The sequence below is a fragment of the Macaca thibetana genome, chromosome 14 (genome assembly GCF_024542745.1).
Source record: "Macaca thibetana thibetana isolate TM-01 chromosome 14, ASM2454274v1, whole genome shotgun sequence".
Classification (NCBI taxonomy): Eukaryota; Metazoa; Chordata; class Mammalia; order Primates; family Cercopithecidae; genus Macaca; species Macaca thibetana.
This window is the reverse complement of record NC_065591.1, coordinates 34,343,024-34,363,466: the sequence shown is the minus strand read 5'-3', so window position 1 is coordinate 34,363,466 and position 20,443 is coordinate 34,343,024. Positions and strand designations below refer to the sequence as shown.

Sequence of the window (20,443 nt, the reverse complement as noted above, 5' to 3'; positions counted from 1 at the left end):
CAGATCAACATATGAGAGAGAGAAGCCTCTCCACTAAATGAGGGTGGGAATGAAAGTGAGTAATGTCTTTGGGGCTCTTGGAATGGGCCTTTGCTGGTGGAGACCCTGCTCAACAAAGAGAAGGGAAGTATCCAGAACAGGGCTAGGCGTGCATCAGCAAAGGGAAACCCAGCAACCACATTAGTATAAATGATTCTGCTATTCTACCTGGCACCCATTCCTCTTAATATGGTAGCTTAATTTGTCTTGGAGAATAATTATGTTTTGAGTGCTGACTATTGCTAAGTATTATGCTCAACACTTTAAATAAATGACTTCACTTAATCCCTACAATAACCTTACAAAACTGATATGATCTTGATTTTGCAGATAAGAGAATTGACATTTGGGCTTTAAAAACTTGGTTAAAAGCTGGAATTCAAACACAGGTCTGTGTGAGTTCAAAACCCATACCTTCAACCATATCATCAACAACCTCAGTTTCCAGAAATACAAAATCGGCACTCTTTCCTCTGCTGAAGTCTGAAGTAATTTCTTAGCAGCTAAGGCTGTCAGAAAGAACCTCTGCAGGACTGTGGCAGGGGATTTGGTCACTTTTTATAGCTCTTGGGATTCATTATGATATATAATTTCTTATTAAATTTCTATAAATCTATAAATAAATCTTCAAGATAAAGTTGTTTTTCCCTGTTGTGACCCATCTTATGTATCATCACTAGAAGAGTCTCACTAAAGTATAGCTCATCTTGTCACTTCTCTGCTCAGAAACCTCCCAAACCTCCTGGTTGTCCCTGGGGCCACAGTCACTCTTGGATGTGCAAAGCAGGCTGCACCCTGCCTTTCCAGGATGACTTTCTATTCTCTGGTTTTCAACCCTGGGGTTTAAACCAGGCTCTGTAGATCTCTAGTGCAGCCAGGATTTTAGACCAGAGTTTTGTTCTAAGCACATTGTGGGTCAATGTAGAATCTTACTTCAAGAAGGGTCCTTTGGTTTCATAAAGATTGGAAAGTGCTTCTCTAACTTGACCATATTGCAATTCGTTTGACAATCCCCTGCCTACACCTCTGCTTAAACTCATCCTTCATGTAAATTGATCTTCCTTCCAACACTGTCTTCTGATATCCATCCTTCAAGGCCTGGTTGGAATGCTACTGCCTCCATGAAGCCTTCCTCAGTAACCCAGACAGAAATCCTTTCCCTCTGCTTTATGTACTTCGACAGCTCTTTTCTTAATACTACTCCTGTAGGACTTGCCACACTAAACCTTGTAGCATGGCTCTTTGTGCCCATCTCATCTCTTCCACCTGACTTCGATGTCCTGTCCTGGGGTTGAGCAGGCAGAAATCATATGTCTTCATTATGCCTGTGTGTTACCCTAGCATCTAACACTATGTCTTGATCATGCCAGGAATTTAATAAATATGTATTGATATAAACCGAATTAATATTGATTATTGGGCATCGTTTCAAAAAATGGCTCTGGTAAGTTGTCTGGTTGGTGAACACCATCTTTATTTCTTTGAAGCCAAGTGCTATGGGGACAAAAAAATAAAGCAAAATGTGCCCACCCCTATAAGACTTTCTCATTCATAGTGATAAGGCAGTAAGTGTTGCTTTCATTTTCTTCCTTCAGCTCAAGACATCTTTGTCCAGGCATGAAATTGGTGCTTTGGTGTTTTTGTTTTCGTTTTTACAAATATTCCTCAGGATATTTCTTTCTCCAATTAGAAGGTCTGTTGAGGGCCAGGCAGGGCGATCGCTGGTATATAGACCGAAATCACTCATGGCTTCAATTTTGTCTCCCTCCAAGTTTCCAAACTCCTTAAGTATGTAGGGGACAAGGGAGAGCTTTCCCTTTGGCCTTTTGAAGGTTTGCTGAAAAATCAACTCATAAAAGGCAGATTAATTGGTGAAAAGACATAAAAGTGTATTAAATGTGTGTACACGGGAGCATTCAGAATGAAGATTGACAGATACAGGAGAAAGTGTCCATTTTTATGCTTAGGTTAAAGTATGAACAGCTGTGTAGAAATATGATTAGACAAAACGATATGACCTAATGCTAGTGGACTAAGTGGGGATACCAAGTGAGGCTGGTCTGTCTAGGTCCTTCTTGGCTTCTCTGGGCAGCTTTCCTTCCTTCTGGGTGTGGGGCAGGCCCTTCTCTAGAATGGGGAGTCTTATGACCTACAATTAAACAAGGTAGGTCAGATAATTAATTTTAGGGCAGTTTTTACATTGAAAGGCAGAGGGAAAATTAGAGCAATACTTTTGTGTTTTATGGTGCACTTGTGGGCAAAGAGGTTCTAGTTTCTATGGCCCACCTTGGGGAAAAGGGATTATAGTTTCTATGGCTAAAGCTAGCCTCAGGGGAGAACGGGACTGAGAGACAAGAGGGAAGGAGAAGGTCAAAAAATCACTTGCTTCTGAGGCCTTCATTTCCAACAAGCACAACAGTGGCTTCCATTTTACTTGTATCCTCGCTAGTGTGTCTGGAATTGGTGGGTTCTTGGTCTCACTGACTGCAAGAATGAAGCCACGGACCCTCGCAGTGAGTGTTACAGTTCTTAAAGACGTTGTGTCCAGAGTTTGTTCCTTCAGACATTCAGATGTGTCTGGAACTTCTTCCTTCTGGTGGGTTCGTGGCCTCACTGTCAGGAGTGAAGCTGCAGACCTTCGTGGTGAGCATTACAGCTCTTAAACGCACCCATCTGGAGTTGTCCGTTCTTCCTGGTGGGTTCGTGGTCTTGTTGGCTTTAGGAGTGAAGCTGAAGACCTTCGTGGTGAGTGTTACAGCTCATAGAGATAGTGTGGACCCAGCGTGAGCAGCAGCAAGATTTATTGCAAAGAGCAAAATAACAAACCTTACACAGTGTGGAACGGGACCCGGGTTGCCGCTGGCTACCTCGGGCAGCCTGCGTTTATTCCCTTATCTGACCCCACCCACATCCTGCTGATTGGTCCATTTTACAGAGAGCTGATTGGACCATTTTGACAGGGTTCTGATTGCTGCATTTACACTCCTCTAGCTAGACATAAAAGTTCTCCAAGTTGCCACTAGGTTAGCTAGATACAGAGTACCAATTGGTGTATTCACAAACCCTGAGCTAGGCACAGACTGCTGATTGGTGCATTTTCAATCCTTGAGCTAGACACACAGTGCTAGACAGAGAAGTTCTCCAAGTCCCCTCTAGGTTAGCTAGATACAGAGTGCTGACTGGTGCACATACCATCCTCCAGGTAGATATAAAAGTTCTCCAAGTCCCCATCCAGTTCAGGAGCCCAGCTGGCTTCACCCAGTGGATCGTGCACCAGGGCTGCAGGCAGGGCTACCCGCCATTCCCGAGCTGCACCTGCATTCCTCAGCCCTTGGTCTGTGGATGCGACCGGGCGCCATGGAGCAGGGGGCGGCGCCCGTTGGGGAGGCTCAGGCCGCGCGGGAGCCCACTGCAGCGGGGGAGCTCAGACATGGCGGGCTGCAGGTCCCGAGTCCTGCCCCGCGGGGAGGCAGCTAAACCCGGCGAGTGCAGCACCGGCGGGCCGGCACTGCTGGGGGACACGACGCAACCTCCGCACCTCCTGGCCCTGGTGCTAAGCCCCTCACTGCCCTGGGCCGGCGGCGCAGCCGACCACTCTGTGCGCGCTCCGTGTGCGCGCCCGCGCGCCCGCGCGCCCGCCGGAACTCGCACTGACCCGCCAGCGCCACACGCAGCCCCGGTTCCGCCCGCACCTCTCCCTCCACACCTCCCCGCAAGCAGAGGGAGGCAACTCCAGCCTCAGGCAGCCCAGAGAGGGGCTCCCACAGTGCCGTGGCGGGCTGAAGGGCTCCTCAAGCGCCGCCAGAGTGGACGCTGAGGCCGAGGAGGGGCCGAGAGCGAAGGCTGCTAGCACGTTGTCACCTCTGACTAGCATCTCTCCGTCTATATGGGCACACAACGTGAGTCCTGAAATAGTATAGCAGCGACTCCCCACTCTGAATTCCACTGTGCTATGTCTCTCCCCTCCGACTCTCATCACTTTCTACCTTTTAAAGTTATGTGTATGTGCATGTTTCACTTTTCCCTCTACACTGCAGATTTTTCTGAGGTAGAATTTATGCATTCTCAAAACCTACTACTTAGCAATCAGTGTCTGTTGAATAGACAGATAAATGACTAAATAAATTGGGGGAGGCACCTAATATTGGGAATAATAGAGAGAAAAAGTTATTCTAAGCAGGAAAAGGAGGTAGATGATTATAGTGGCTCCTGATTTCAATACAAAAACCTAGCATATTCTTGGGGCACATGTATACTTATTTGTAGGCACAGCATCAGTGTCTAATGGACAGAACCAAAAGATATATGAGAGAACCTATGGAATATTCATTTTGGCTGTCATTGACTACAAAAGGCTTCTAAGAAAAGCCATTCTGATAAATAATAATGATAATAATATCTAATGTTTATTGATCTCTTGCTATGGGCCAGCCACTATGCTAAGAGCTTATGCATGTTATTTCATTTAATCTTCCCAATAACCCCATAAGATAGATGCCATTTTTACCCTTTTAAAACTATAGCTTTATAAGAGGTTAAATAAAGTACTCAAGGTCTCAAGACAGGAAGTGGTAGAGCTGGGATGCCAATCCAGTTGATACAATGTCAGAGACTAAACTTGTGACCTCTGCTACGAAGACTCTCATTTATAAAATTTCCTTGCCAGAAGCTGCTAGAATCTCCAGTCCCGTTTGCAAGGTTGTCTTTGACAAAAATTAAGAAAAACTTTGTTGCATAATGTACACTGTTTCCTGTACATCCATCCAAGGGTATCTAATTAAAGAAAAATGATAAGACCTTTTGATACATAATAGTGCATTTGGGAACATCCCTGGTGAGGGTAAAATACCAAATATTTCCTGTACAGTTTGGTTCTCGTATTTACTGGTGGTCAATAAATGTTAATTTAATTGAATACTTTCAATTTGGCTTGCACAGCCCAAAGTTGCTTCTGAGTGGCGGTTTTTGGACGCTATTTGCTCTGGTGGTGACTTAAAGCAGAAGGCCAGAATCAGCATAACAATAGAGACTGGAATCTGGGAATATAAGGAAGGGAATAACTTTGAATTTTATGTTATAGAGGATCCCTTGCAAACATTTTAAGACTTTCAGTTTAGAGGTCACTATATTCACTTTCTTCAGAAGTCATTTTTGTTTAGTCAGCAAATACCTTTTTAGTGCTAGGCACTGCTATGCATCCCCCTGACGATATAGTGGTAAGCAGGGCAGCCAGGTTCTCTACCCTAGCTTTCAGTCTAGAGGGGGAGACAAGTCTTAAACAGGTAATGGTCCTGTGTATTTGAAGCAATAACAACAGAAACATAGGGTGCTGTAGAAGCACATTGCAGGGGGTAACTGACCCAGGTCTATAAAGTCAAGAAAAACTTTCTAAAGATCTAGGATCTTAGAGTAAAATGTTTAAAGAACTGAACATTTTTAAACAAAAATGATAAATATTATTTCTTAAAGCATATAGTTATTAAAGCTATTTTTATTAAATTTGAAAGATGGCAGGAGGTCTTCAAAATGTACTCTTGGCCAAATTGCTAGTTATCTAAACAGAACAAGGGCCACAGCTGAGAGGTTGTGTTAAAGAAAAAAATATTCATGATGCTTGTTAAAGGGCAGTGAGACTGACTTTATTCAGGACCATTGCAATAGAAGTAGGACAACTGAGATGGGGTTCTGCGGTGCAAGAGAGAGGTGACTGTACTTCTAGAGGTGAAAGGAGCTTTTTCCTTTTTCCCTCTGAAGGTTTGGTAATTTGAGTCTATGAAATAAACTGACAGTAAACAGATTAACAGGAGAAATGGAATACAAATGTATTATATGCACATGTGCATGGGAGCCACACAAAATATGATACTCAAAGAAGGGCCAGATGGTTGAAGCTTAAATAGCATTTTGAGCTATAGAAAGAGGCTCCTGGAGGGTAGTGGTGCCAAGCTACAGGAGGGTGAGGGGAGAAACTGCACTGCAAACAAAGGTTGTCTTATTACGCAGATAAAACCTTCTGAGGGTTACTACCCTCAGAAGAATAGGTGAAAAGTCTATCTGGCAATGTATCCTGGGCCTGGAGGCCTTTAGTCTCCTCTCCTGCATAGGAATTAATCTTCTCTGGTTAATGTAGTTTCCAGGGAAAGAGTTTACAAAAATTGCATGCCTTATGGAGGAGGGACTTCTCTTAATCAGATGAGGAAAAACTCAGAGAAAACCCCTCCTTGCACTTCAGGAGAGAAACAGGACTGAGGGGAGAGGGAGATCAGAGAGACTTTGTTTCTGATGCTGCTTCTTTGGATCAAAGTCCCCAGCATGTCAAAGCACCATACTCTGGGGTATTGTTTTCTGAGTCCAGTAGCCTCAACTCTGAGTACAACAAAGAAAAGTGGAAATTTATAGCCAAGAAGCAGAGTTGTGGGGGGTGGAGAGGCTCAGTGCAAAAACTGGTAAGAGGAAACATTAGGGATAAGAGGGGGATAGTAGCTAAAGCAACCTAATGGGATTCTCACTGAAGTCAGGCCAGACCAGGGTGACATCACCTGGGGGATTGTGGAGCATGATATTAAAGGTGATCAAAGATGGAGAATAGCTGAACTGACTTAGCAGTGTTCTTGCTAGAACTAGACAATGCGGAGATGAACACAGAAGTCCAAAAATAGAAGACTAATTGAAAAAAAGAGTTCAGAAAATAATGAGTAGAGTTTGGTCAAGGAGAAACCTTTGTCATTTAACAGGCACAGCTGTGCTCCCACTGGAGGAGGGATTCTTCAGGAAGCCTTCCTTTCCTCATCTAAACTACTTCCATTTCCTTAACCCAGAAATGCTGAATGCTGGAAGAGGGCTGCCATGGTTTGAATGTTTGTCTCCTTCAAAACTCATTTGACATTTTAACTGTTATCATAACAGTACTGGGAGCTGAGGGCCATGAGGGTTCCACCTCCATGGTGGGATTTGTACTGTTTGGAAGGGTGCCTTTAGCCTCCACTTGCTCCGTCTCTCACTCTCTCACCTTCTGCCATGTGATGATGTGGCCAGAAGACACTTGCTAGGTGCCGTCACCTTGATACTGAACTTTTCAGCTTCCATAACTATGAGCCAATAAATTTCTGTTCATTATAAATTACCCAGGCCATGGTATTCTGTGATAGTAGCACAAAACAGACTAAAACAAGGTCTTTATTGTGTTTCTAAATCTGGCCTAAATGATATCAAGTAGCCTGTTAATTTTTTATATAGATACCCTTTGTGTCACATTTTCTGCTGGCTTATGTGTCTTTTAATCACACCTCACAGCAATGGGAGCTACTTGACAGGGTGCCACTGTACCAACTTTTTCATCCTTGGATGCAATTTCAGAACGGTACTCCATCAAAAGGAGCAGCAGGATTCTATTAGGACATCTCTTATCTAATACAGAAACACAGTTCTTTCACCACCGAATTTTCCAGTTCACAAATGCAAAAAGTTTCAATACTATTACAACCACATAGTTCAATGTGATTCAAAACCTATTTTTAAAACAGTAGACTGGATTCATCTTTAATACATAGACCGAGTTTTCCATGTGTTCATATGCCACCTAGTGGGCTATATTACATACAAAATGTAAAACTCATCTTTTGAATTATAATCTAGCATTTTCTTCTTAAAATTTGAGGTCCAAGTGACAAACCTTAGTCAGTAAAATCTCTAAATTTAAAAGGTGACGTTACATATTCAGCATAGAGTCAGTGTGAAAGAGACCAAAATTTGGAATTCCTTTTAAACATTTCGTTTGTGGAGATGTATCTACATCAAAAGGTTTAGGTTTGAGTTACCATTGACAGTAGTGGAAAGACAAACTGGTGAAAAATAAAAGTAGCCTATTTTATCTAAGGGGGCTAAGGTGTGGAGCAAATAGAAAAATAAGACTTCACAATTCCAAGTAGCTGACAATTAAAGATACATGATGTTTCACAACCTCTTGAAGGATTAGGCATTTTTAAGGCACCTCTATGTTAGATTAAAGCTGATGTTCAAAAACTATTTATTGACTGTTTACCATGTGCTGAGCACTAAGCTAGGGGCTGAGACAAAAGAACGGGCAAAACTGAAGGGAACTCCTGCCCTAAACCAGAGAGATGCTACTTCAGAACACTCTGGATTTTGCCACTGAATTTTACAATTAGTATTATGACACCATTTTACACGTGTTTTTACTGATGCAATCCTAACAGAATTAATTTGTTTCTAAAGGGCAGAGTGAACTCAGTTATGGTGATTAGAGCTTACCAACTTTCCAGAGTTCTAGGACTGTTAGGACAGCTGTAGCAGCTATGGAAGTAAACTTTTTTTTTTTTCAGAGATGGGGTTTCACTCTGTTGCCCAAGCTGGTCTTGAACTCCTGGGCTCAAGTGATGTTTCTGCCTGGGCCTCGCAAAGTGCTGGAATTACAGGAGTGAGCCACCACACCCAGCTCTAAGAAAGCAAATTTGTTGAAGCAGTTTGGTCTTTCCTCTGACTGAAGATGAGAGAAATCTTATCAACTTGCTATCATGTGGTTTTGGGAGAATTCTTCATACTTGCCTGGGGTTAGCTTGAGAATTGATCATCTTCCATGGAGTGCTTGAATCATTTCCCATAAGGCCCAGAAACAGAGCAATGAAAAGAGCTTAGGACAATGAAAAGGGCCAGTGTCCACCAAGTTGGAAATTCAGTGTATACCATAAGTCAGAGACTTCTGCAGGATTAAATGAGTAAAGAAGGGGAGAAGCTAGGGGACTGCACTGAACTTCCTAATGTTCTGTTGTTTTGGTTAAAGCAGTAATTGCCCTCAACTCTTTTTTGGTTTCTGAAGCCACTCTCCAAAAAGCACCATCAAAATTTCCAAAGCACCCAAGAAGTCTAAAGAGCAACCTGATGCTTTGAGTAAAACACATGGAGTTAATCATGGAAGTTTAGGTGCAATACTTCCTACTCTCCCACAACCTATTTTTGATATACCCTTCCTTTCAGGACCTGGCAGTATAATCTCTATCAAAAAATGTTTCATGCAAATGACTACCAGAATGAGAACCCTGGCACTGGATGATATCAGATAATTTGCTTAAGGTTGGTGAAATCTTGGTGAGCGCTCAGGAGAAATGGCAAAAAGAAGAGAGTTGATATGGTTTTTACCTGTAGTAAGAGAAGTATAGTGAAGTGGGTAGAGCGGAAGCTCTGGTCTCAGGGCCACCCAGGTTTGAATCCCATCACTACCACTTCCTAGCAGTGGAAATTTTGTGTGAGTGACTTAACCTCTCAGAGGCTATTTCATCATCTATAAAAGGAAAAAATGACAGAATCTCTGAAAGGGTTGTTATGATGTTAAATATTATAGGTAAAGTGTTTATCACAATGCCTGGCATATAGTAAGTTTTTAATTTAGTTGAGGCAGCTATTTTTATTATGACTTTTATGATTATTAATACTTATCATTCTAGTAAGCTTCATTTGGAGATGTTTGGCTACTACATTTAGTTCTGGATGACACATTGTAAGAAGGCTGTATAATACAAATGAGAGATAAATTAAAGAAGTTTTCACCAGATCTATCATGAAATCATGTTGCCCAAGGACTGAGTGTGAAAGTTACAGCCTTGGAGAAGCATCACCTAGGACTTCAACTATTGACAGGCCTTTCACTTGTAAGAAGGGTCAGGCTTGCTCACTGCAGCCACAGATATAGAACTAATCAGAGGGAATAGAAATTACAAGTACCTATATCTCAGGTCGATGTAAGAAAGAATTTTCCTCAGAACTATCAGAAGGGAGAAGGGCTATGTGGTAAGGTGGCAAATTTCCTGTCCATGGAGATACTTACATGTGGAAGACCAATTGCCATGGGTATTATGCTCAACTATTCAGTGAGTATTGGATTAGGTCGTTGTCCAAGGCTCCTTCAGTGTTGAGATTTTCCAATTCAAGGAGAAAGAAGAAGAAAAAGAAGAAAAAAATGCCAAAAGGAAGAAATGGAGGGAGGCAGCCATCCCTGTTGCATTTGTTTTCTTCCTCCTTTCTGGGGAGTGTGGAATTTAGCAAGGGCCACCACTAGCCCATAAAGTCTACTTTGGCCAACTTCAAAATTGGCACCCCTTCTGAGCTGATGTAACATGATGCATTCAGGGCTTGACAATGTGCGGTGTCCTCGTGAAAATTAAAAAAAGAATTTTCCTCCTCTGGGCAGAGGCATCTTGAGAGGAATGAAGACTGAATTTCAGCCCCCTCTTGCTTTCTCAATCTGCACCACTGTATGTGGCAATGCTGGCTTTACCTTTCTGGCCCTTTCAGTGTGTGTGTGTGTGTGTAGATAGTCTTTCTGCCCAGACCATTGTTACCTGGTTGGAGATGGAGTCTAGGCACTGATTTCCCTTTCTAAGTCATGCAAGAGAAACTGGTAGTTGCCTTTAAGTCTTTTTTAGCTTTTAGAACTTGGGAGTGTAACTTGAGCAACATGATCATTATACCCAAGAGCATGTGCTTAGAAGAAAGCAAAAATCTGTGGAAAGTGTTATAGAATATTGGATCAGTAATGATGGATGTTTATGAGTTTCGGCTACCAGCATACCTTTTCCTTCTTTATAGTATCCCAGTTTCTCCATGTGTCTGTGACTGAGGTGAGAGGTTAATGCTGGGGGCTCATCTTCTACATATCTTTCCTCTCCCTGTCCTCTCAGACAGGAGTTGAGCATGTGAATGGAGCCTGGTCCGTCAGGCACGATCTTCTCTCTTGAGACTTTGAATGTTGGGCTGCTAGTCTGGAACCAAGGTAAATAATAGGAAGTTATTTACCTACCTGCCTTTCTGCCCCAGGTACTATAGGTTTCTATGTCTCCTGCTCTGCTTCTTGCCTTCAGCTTCTTGGGCTTCCTGTTTATATACAAGTCTTGTTCTCCAGCATCCCTTCAATTCTGTGAGCCCCCTCTTTCCCTTCATGTAATCTCCTGGTTGCTTTTGTTGTCAATTATAGATTTCTGTTGCTTGCAACCAAGAACTCTGAAATACCAATATTAAAGTAGAAAATAGCAGCACTTGTTAATGATATGAATGGCTCATATATCATAAAATCTCTACTACTAAAAAGATTAAACTCTTTTCATGCTGAGCCTCCTGGCGCAAACTCCATTCCTGAAGTAACAAAAATTATGATGTTAGCTTTATATTTATTGAGCATTAATTGAGTGTTGAGCTAAGTGCTTTACATACAACATCTCACTTAATTCTCACAACTCATCCAAAATAAATATTAAGATTTTACTCATTTTATAAATAAAGAAACTGAGGCTGAGAGTGACTTGCTCAAGACTGAGGTAGAAAGTGGCAGAGCTAATATTTGAACCCATGTCTGAGTCACTCCAGAAACTCTGCTTATAACTACTGTGCTCTTCTGTCTTCTTCTGCCTGACTGACTTACACATGGGGAACATTTTTAAAAATATTTCTTCAAATGATGAAATAGTCATGATAAATCAAATAATGAGAAATTGAAAAAAAAACATATAAATTGTGAATTAGCTTCAGGAAAAGGCAAATTCAGCTTATTTACAGAGTAGCTGTCTGTGTCTTAGCTTTCGATTATTTATGTGTTACCCTTGGGACTCCCCGTTTCCCCCTGTTTTGGGTGCACAGTGCATGGGAGCAGCCATGTATTTCAGCTGGGTCTTTCCTGACTGTTAAATATCTATTGGGCTAAGCACTCTCCAAGCTCCCAGCAAGTTCATTAGTTACCTGAAAATATCTACCTCATCTGTCATCAGCACTCAAATGGCCTGAGGGATTTTTCATTTCCACTCCATTTTCCAAACTCTTTCTAGCATTTACCTCCCACATCTGGAATCAATCCTGACCAGCAGCAAAATGCTGAACAGTCGGGCTCCTCTCAGGGCAGCCTTTCTTTCTCCCAAGGAGAGACAAGAATACGTCGCATATGAATTAGCCATTCTCTTCTAGAGAAAACTGGCAGCAGAGGCAGCTTCTGCATTCTAATTTGCTCATCTAACCCCTTCGTCCTTACTTGTTTAAGCAAAATATTTAGTTTAACATTTTCAGTCATTAGAGCTGAAAAAACACACATATTTTAACACTAGATTTTGTGTTGCAAATTGTAAGTATCCTTCAAAAATATCCCAGCTCGTTATCCCTTTACTCCCTTGGTAGAAAAGATTTTTAGACTACAGTCTTAGGAAACATCACCGACTTCCAAGCCTCAGTACTATTGCCCCACCACTGTTGCTGTCACTACTTCCTAGAGAAAAGAGAGTATCAGTTTGCCAATGACAGCTAACTCAATTCCAAGGATGATTTCAACATTTGATTTTATGTTGTTTTGGGGATTGTTTTTGTTTTTGTTTCTAGATAGTGTGGGGGCCAGCTTCACAGACTTCTGGAATTGCTTTCTAGTGGACAACATTCAGATCCTCGTGAAGGAAATATCGTTAATTTATTATAGATTGTTATTTTCCTTTTAGTGGGGAAGGACTGCATAGGAAAAGCTGACCTCAGGAAACTAAACTCCACACATCTTTTTACAATTATTCTTGAGAATATCTTCATGAAAAAAATCACAAAAAGTAAATGGCACCAAAGCTGCTTTCTGAGAGCCCCTAAGAAAATATGTATGGGATATGTAGATGGGAAAAGTGAAGTCAATCTCTTAATTGGATGAACTGCATAATTTTACTAATACAGCACATCCTGCCCTTAAGTTTAAATCATCCAAAGTTTTTTTTTTTTTTTTAGTTCTAGAAGAAACAGCAATATAAAAAAATCCAGAACGCCCAATATATCTCAAGTTATAGCCCTCAGCACCTGCAGGGTGATTATCTCTGCTGACGAAGTGAAATATTACTATGAATAATAGAAAATTACAAAATACTAGATAGAAAAACTAATGAGAGGCAATCAGTGAGCTAGAAAGGCAGCTTTCTACAAAAGATTTCATAATTTAAGATAGTGAATAAGGTGCTTCTGCTCCCTTTAAGGTCCATAATCTGATCATCAAGTGTATTTAAAATACATTGAGTTGTAAACAATTTTGAAATATCTGCACTGCACCGGGCATTGTGCGAAGACTCTTCTCAAGTTATCGCATCCACTGTGCTCCCAGTGCGTGCACCAGGCACTGTGGGGATGTAAATGAACTGCAAGAGCCTGCTCTCTGTCTTTTTCTTACGTAACTGGCCAATGCAATGGTGAAACCCCTGAGAAAGCAAATCCAACCTCCGGATTGAGGGGATAAAAACAATGTGAACAGTAAGCTCTTTGAAAAGAAAACCGCTTCCCTATGGTAGAAAATAAGGGGGAAGGGGGCCCATGCAGGGAGCCCAGCAAGCAGAAAAGGTGGACCCTAGGGAGTGTGATATTACACAGGAACATAATGGGGTTGACTGCATACTTGTCTAATTACTGGAGCTATTAAAATCTCTATAATTTAGATTCAGGCAAAAAAAAAAAAAAAAAAAAAAAAAAAAAAAAAAAAAGGCTCGTATAAATGCACACACATGCTCCTGATTGGATTTTATGAATCCATTCCTCTTGATTCTAAAAGGACACCACCCTGCTGTGTACATGTGGCTGCTAAACCTGAATGACCTTCTCCCCTGGCCCTGCCTTTGCCCCCTGACTAGGGTACTCTGTTACTGTAATAAGCAGTTCGGTTAGATAAGGCGATGGTTGATGGGATCATCTGTGTTGAAGCCGAATTATAATGCCTCAGTCAATGGATTTAATCTAAACCAAATGTTTTGGGATTCTGAAAGCTCCAGGAGCAGAGAAAATATAAGTTTTATATTTGCTGAAGTTCAAACAGAGAGCAGACGGAAAGATTCCAGAAGCTCAGAGAGTGGTAGCAAAAAAAAAAAAAAAAAAAAAAAAACAGTGTTGTTTCTCCTGAGTTCAATCAAAGGAACAAGTAGGGTACGCTTTGCATTCACCTTCTCCTTTTGTTTTCTCCTCTATGAGCTTTCCTTTCTCTTGACATATTATCTGCTAATGTCAAAATGAACTTGATACAGTAAGTATGTAGCATATGGTAGGTGCTCAATAAACACTTCTGGAATAAACAAATGGGCAATGGTTAGTATAGGGGTTTAATGTCCACACTGTTAGTCTCAGATTTCACTCAGCCCCTTCTTAGCCATGAGTTGAGGCCAATTTACTGAACATCAGGGCCTCAGTTTCCAGATATGCAAAGTGAAGCTAATAGTTGTGTGATTAAACAGGTCAATGCATCTAAAGTACTAGCATAGTGTCTGATACATAAATGGTCATTTCGTAGCTAACCTTCATTAGCTTTCACACCTGTGTTCTTACCTACTGGGTAAGACTTCCCCTTCTGAGAACGCTGGCCATTTCCTTTTAAATGGTCTTCTCCACACCCTTCTTCCTTTGTTTTAGTTAAAGATGGGATTTAAGCCTGAAACTTAGGCCACCTCTTTGCGAATTCCTCATTTCCTGGGTACCTCCCATATATAAATGGGATATACACATTAATAAACTTCTGTTTGTCTTTCTCTTGTTAGTCTGTCTTTTGTTACTGGTCTGTCCCAGCTAAGAACTCAGAAGGGTTGAGAAAGTTATTTTCTTCCCCTACAGTACCTTCTCCTTTTGTTTTCTCCTCTATGAACTTTCCTTTCTCTTGACATATTATGTGCTAATGTCAAAATGATTATCTGCTAATGCCTAATTTTGAAGACTACTACTTTCATTAAAAATACAGAAAAAGTACTTTTCCATGCTTCATTTTATCTGATGCTAAAAATAACTTTTTGGGGCTGAAGGGAAATATTACTATTCTCATTCCACAGATAAGAAAATAGATATGTCCCATAGGTAGTGAGAATCAAGCTAGAGTTGAAACTCAGCTCTACATTTGATATTCAACAAAGGTTTAATGAGCACCTACTGTGTTCCAGGCACCATGCTGGGCTTTGGGAACAAAACAGTGGATAGCGGTCTTGAAGGGCATCTTCAGGCTCCTAGTCTAGTGCTCTTAATAATCTGATAACTTAGCCAATGACATTGACATTAATTCATAATCCAGTATGTTTTTAAATATCAAAATTTAATAGCTTTAAGGATGTTTCTAAATACCTTAAAAGCAGTCAGAAGGCATTTTGTGCAGGATTTATAACTGAAACTACAGTAAACAGTGACTAAATTAACAGAAGTATAGTTGTAACATGACTTAGGAATAAAATCATTGGAAAGTTATCTGAACATTTGGTAACATCACCATCTTAGATAAGAGATAAATGCACTAAAAGTGCAGTAGTGGAGATAGCTGGGGGTTCCAACCCAAGGTGCCCCATTTTTCTATGGCCAAACAGCAGGGATTTCCATGGAGGCTCCGTGGGTTTACCGGCCACTCCTCTGCTGAGTTTCAGTCCCCAACTGCCAGGCCTGTCAGTGTTCCCTATTATTCTCCTGACAGACAAAAGGAAAGCAGCATGTATTCCTTCTGCCTATAACAGGAGCCAGCAAAATGGCTTTGTGATTGTGAGACATGTCAACTTAATTAGCTTTTTTTCCTTCTAGGTAATAAGGGTTTTCTCCAAGGAATGACCAAAATTAACAACACAATTTGAGGAAGTTGATATTTCCTTCTCTTTTCCCACTTCAGATTCCTAGATGCAAAAATCACACCCACAGATGCTAAGAAATCTACATGGTTTATTGTTTTTGAATATAACAAAATATTACTACAGTGAAAGTTAGAATCACTTCATCTGACCTGTATTTAGAAATCATGCACTTGAGAAGTCCGGATTACGTGTCCCCCACACCTTAAAGATTATGGAAATGAGAAATATCATCTCTTTTATCAGAACTTATTTGGAAAGTTCATCCATAGCTCTGTGAACCCCCAAATATTGCATGAAAAAACATTTTTTGGGCCAGGTTTGGTGACTCATGCCTGTAATCCCAGCACTTTGGGAGGCCGAGCCAGGTGGATCACCTGAGGTCAGGAGTTCAACACCAGCCTGACCAATAAGGTGAAACCCCATCTCTACTAAAAATACAAAAATTAGCTGGGTGTGGTGGCAGGCGCCTGTAGTCCCAGCTACTCAGGAGGCTGAGACAGGAGAATTGCTTGAACCCTGGAGGCGGAGGTTGCAGTGAGCCGAATTGTGCCACTGCACTCTGGCCTGCACAACAGAGTGAGACTCCGTCTCAAAAAAAAAAAAAAAAAAAAAAAATCGCATATGTATATTTTGTGAGATTATGGTTTTCCAAAAGATTCTTAAAGGAGTATATAAAACAAATCCGCTTGAGAACTGCTTCATGATTGTCTGTCGAAGTCTCAAATGTTGTCAATTCATTTATAAGTAATTTCACATAATTTTTGGGCGTTTCTTCAAACGTGGGTTTTGAAACCAAAATGTATAATCATCAAAGATTTATTTTAAGGATATAAGATGTCTAGTTTATACTATGACATTTCTTTCATTTGCACTATTTCAAGAAGTGTTTCTTGCCTCTGAAAAGCAGAGAGGACTATCCAAGTATAACTCCACTTAATTTGACTCCGAGGATTGTAGTTTCTGAGCAGCTGACTGAAAGGAAATTTTATAAAGCAGATCCTCTATTCCCATTGTACTATTGTAATTTTGGTTTGCGGCTCAGGCCAAGAGTAGAAGAACCGAACCTCATGTCCCCATCATGTTGCTGTGGGGTGGGACTGATGAGTTTTATCAGTGAGCCCTTGTGGGTAGAGCTCTGTCCCAAGTAAATAAAACCCAGCATCTTCCTGCCCTCTAGGCACTTATCATTTAGTTGGGGAGACAAAACATGCATTCAATATATATGCGGTTTTTTTTCCAATAAGCCACACTATAAACTGGAAAAATCTAGAGAATGTATACAGATTTCATTAGCATACAAAAATGTCCATGGTGAACAATGCTCTCGATTATGGTATGTCATACGATGAATTTATGGATCTATTGTCTGATTTGTCAATGTTCATTCTTCAAAATAGGCCCATTGAAAAAACTGAGTTATTTTGAAGGATAAATTTTACGACTAATTTTTTTTTTCATAAACTATGCAGGATTGTTATTTAGAAGATTTGCCAAATTTAGAGTCTTCGGCGATGGAAATAATTGGCCTTCTTGTCACAGTCTTCTGTTTATAAGTAGATGAAGAATGTTTTCTTTCCTGTAAGGTAGAGAGAGGGGAAAAAAAACTATATATATGTATATATATATGAACACACACACACATTTATATACACACATAGCATATATGAAGTTCAGTAGAATTTGCTATTGAAAAAAATTATCAGAATAGGTGCATTAAAGCTTGATAGGGTTTGTAAAATTTATGGAGGCATCCCCTCAAGGCCTGATGTGAGTTATGAAATCTAATTTTGTTTTCATAGCTCTGTGATAAAATTTTATCAATGTTATAAAAGGGGTCTTTACTAAGACTGACCGGAAATCTGAACTATCTGGCCAGGCAATAAAAACACATTCCTTAGCAGCAAAGTGTCAGACAAGCAAGGTTTAACTAAAATTGATCGATAAGTCTTCCTTTTACAGTTGAGTGCATTCACTTTACTTCATAGGATAATAGTTTTTTTTTAATGGTTTTTCCATTAATATCAGACATCAGTGTTAGTAAGGAACAAACAAGAAAGACATAAAAGAGAGAGGCATGCCATCAAGAAAGAATGTTGCAATCTTTAATGGTAGGGCACTTGTGCTATGGCAAAGGCTTATGTGGGTGAGGTTTGGGGATTTTTGTTACTGATTATTACAGGTTGAACTGCATTCCTCCAAAATTCACATGTCAAAATCCTAACCCCCAGCACCTCAGGATGTGATCTGATTTGGAAATAAGATCATTGCAGATGTAATTAGGTAAGATGAAGTCACACTAGAGTAGGGTGGGTCGCTAATCCAATATCACTGATGTCCTTTCAACAATGGGAAAATCTGAACCCAAGGACACAGGAAGAATGTCACATAAATATGAAGGCAGGGATCGAGGTGATGCTTCTACAACCCAAGAAATGCGAAAAGATTGCCAGCTTTTCTTAGTTTGCTCAGGTTTCTTTCATGAAATAGCTTAGACTGGGTAGCTTAGAAACAAGACAAATTTATTTCTCACAGTTCTGGAGGCTGGGAAGTCCATGATCGAGGTGTCAGCAGATTTGGTGTCTAGTGAGGGCTTGCTTCCTGGTTCATATGGTGCCTGGTTCCAATGGTGGCTTATTGCTGTGTCCTCACATAGTGGAAGAGTCATGGCAGCTCTCTTGGGCTTATTTCATAAGGGCACTAATTCCATTCATGAGGCTACTGCCCTCATGACTTAATTAGCCCCTAAGAGTCCCAGGTCTTACTACTATCACATTGAGGATTGGGTTTCAACATAGGACTTTTGGAGGGACACAGATATTCAGTCCACGGCACCAGCAAACCATCAGAAGCTAAGGAGAGTATGGCACAGATTCTTCCTCATAGCCCACAGAAGGAATCAGTGCTGCCAACACCTTGATCTTGGACTTCTAGCCTCCAGAACTGGGAGACAATACACTTCTGTTGTTTAAGCTACCCGTCTTGTGGTACTTAATTATGGCAACTACTGTGGTCTGCTATGACTTCCAAAATTCATGTTCTGTAAACTGACTCCCCAATGCAACAATGTTGGGAAGTGGGGCATTTTGAGAGGTATTTGGGTCATGAGGGACTTACCCTCATAAATGGATTAATGCTGCTATAAAAAGGGCATGTGGGAGTGGGTTTGCTTTCTCTTTTCCTTCTACCTTCTACCCTGTGGGGAAGCAGTAAGAAGACCCTCACCAGACACCAGTGCCTTGATTGTGATCTTGGGCTTCCCAGCCTCCAGAACTGTGAGAAATAGACTTCTGTTCTCACACCTTGGGTTGGGCATCCAAATGTAGCTTACCTTGCCTAACTCAGTTGTCATCAGGAAAGTCATCCAAATATGCAGCAACTGAACCATAAAAACGATCACTTCAAGGCATCTAATGAACTCATTTTCAGAATTACCAAGACCACATCTAACATTTCTGTTGCACTGAAAACTTACAAGGGGTTTCTAGGGAACCTAAATGGAAAACACAGGCTTTGAGGTTAGGCAGATTTGGGTGTAAATCCCAGTTCTGCCACTTATTGGCTGGTGCCTTTGGCAAAGATATTTCACTTCTTCAAAGCCCAGCTTTCCCATCTGTAAAATGTAAAAGTAGTAGAAGAAATATCTACTTCATAGGGTGATTGTGAATACTGAATGAGACAGACAACATTTATGTAAAAGTCCAATATGGTGCCTGGTACAGGTAGACACTCTAAAAATGTTAGTGTCCTTCTCTTTCTGTGTTGATGATTTCATTTGAGTCTTATAACAAGCAATTTTCCCAAGACTACAGGAAGGTAAGACTCAAGCCAGGGCTTTGTCTCCAAGTCCAGGAATCTTTCCCTGGAAGGAGCCACCTCCAGGCCTTGGCTACCACAAAGTCATGCTATGACCTCCCTCTGTTGCTCTGGTGAGATTTAAATTGGGCTTCTGAAGGTGAAGGTGACCCCATATGCAGATCCTGGTGAGCACCTGTAGAAAGGACCTACTAAGCAGATGAACTTCCAGGAATCAGCTGGAAGAGAGAGAGAGAAAAAAATAAAATCATATCTTCCTAATCATATCTTATCACTGAATTAGAATCAGACTTTTAAAGCTGGATGTAACTTGAGAGGAATCTGCTCTTTTCATTTTCTAGAAGAGGATGTAGCAGCTTATATGGTCCCTTGGCCAGTCAGCATCAAGTTGGATGATCTCATGAATCCCAGTCCAATGTTCCTTCCATTCTAATTAGTGTCCTGAATACCCACAATGTCAGCTAAAGAATGGAAGAACCAGAGTAGATCCAAAAATACGTAAAATAGTCTCAGAATAAGCCTTCGTCATTGAAGAGAAATGTGGCTTTGGTGGAATCAAGATGCTTCCTAACTCTGATTCTTACACCAAGACAAGGCGAAGATGGATTTCAAAATGGTGCTGTAACTGCAATGTAATAGAAGGGGAGGGGTGCATCAGTGCTCTCTCATACCTGCCTTTTTTTTTTTTGGATATGGAGTCTCATTCTGTTGCCCAGGCTGAAGTGTAGTGGCGTGATCTCAGCTCACTGCAGCCTCCGCCTCCCGGGTTCCAGCGATTCTCCTGCCTCAGCCTCCCAAGTAGCTGGGATTACAAGTGCCCACCACCACACCCAGCTAATTTTTGTATTTTTAGTAGATATGGGGTTTCACCATGTTGGCCAGGCTGGTCTTAAACTCCTGACCTCAGGTGATTTGCCCACCTTGGCCTCCCAAAGTGCTAGGATTATAGCATGAGCCACCAGGCCCAGCCCATACCTCCTCTTTAGAAAGGG

General features: G+C 41.1%; 2 protein-coding genes across 2 annotated transcripts in view; one reads left to right on the top strand and one right to left on the bottom strand.

Annotated features, from left to right (window-relative positions):
• The window catches only part of DNAJC24 (DnaJ heat shock protein family (Hsp40) member C24), a 940,502-nt gene that overhangs the window by 372,779 nt on the left and 547,280 nt on the right, over nt 1-20,443 (top strand). The gene's annotated exons all lie outside the window — the stretch shown is intronic.
• LOC126936347 (doublecortin domain-containing protein 1) overlaps nt 16,221-20,443 on the bottom strand; it is a 404,995-nt gene continuing 400,772 nt past the window's right edge. Inside the window, exon 33 of the mRNA XM_050759023.1 lies at nt 16,221-17,214. The gene's annotated coding sequence lies outside the window, so the exon portion shown is untranslated. The remainder of the gene's footprint in view (nt 17,215-20,443) is intronic.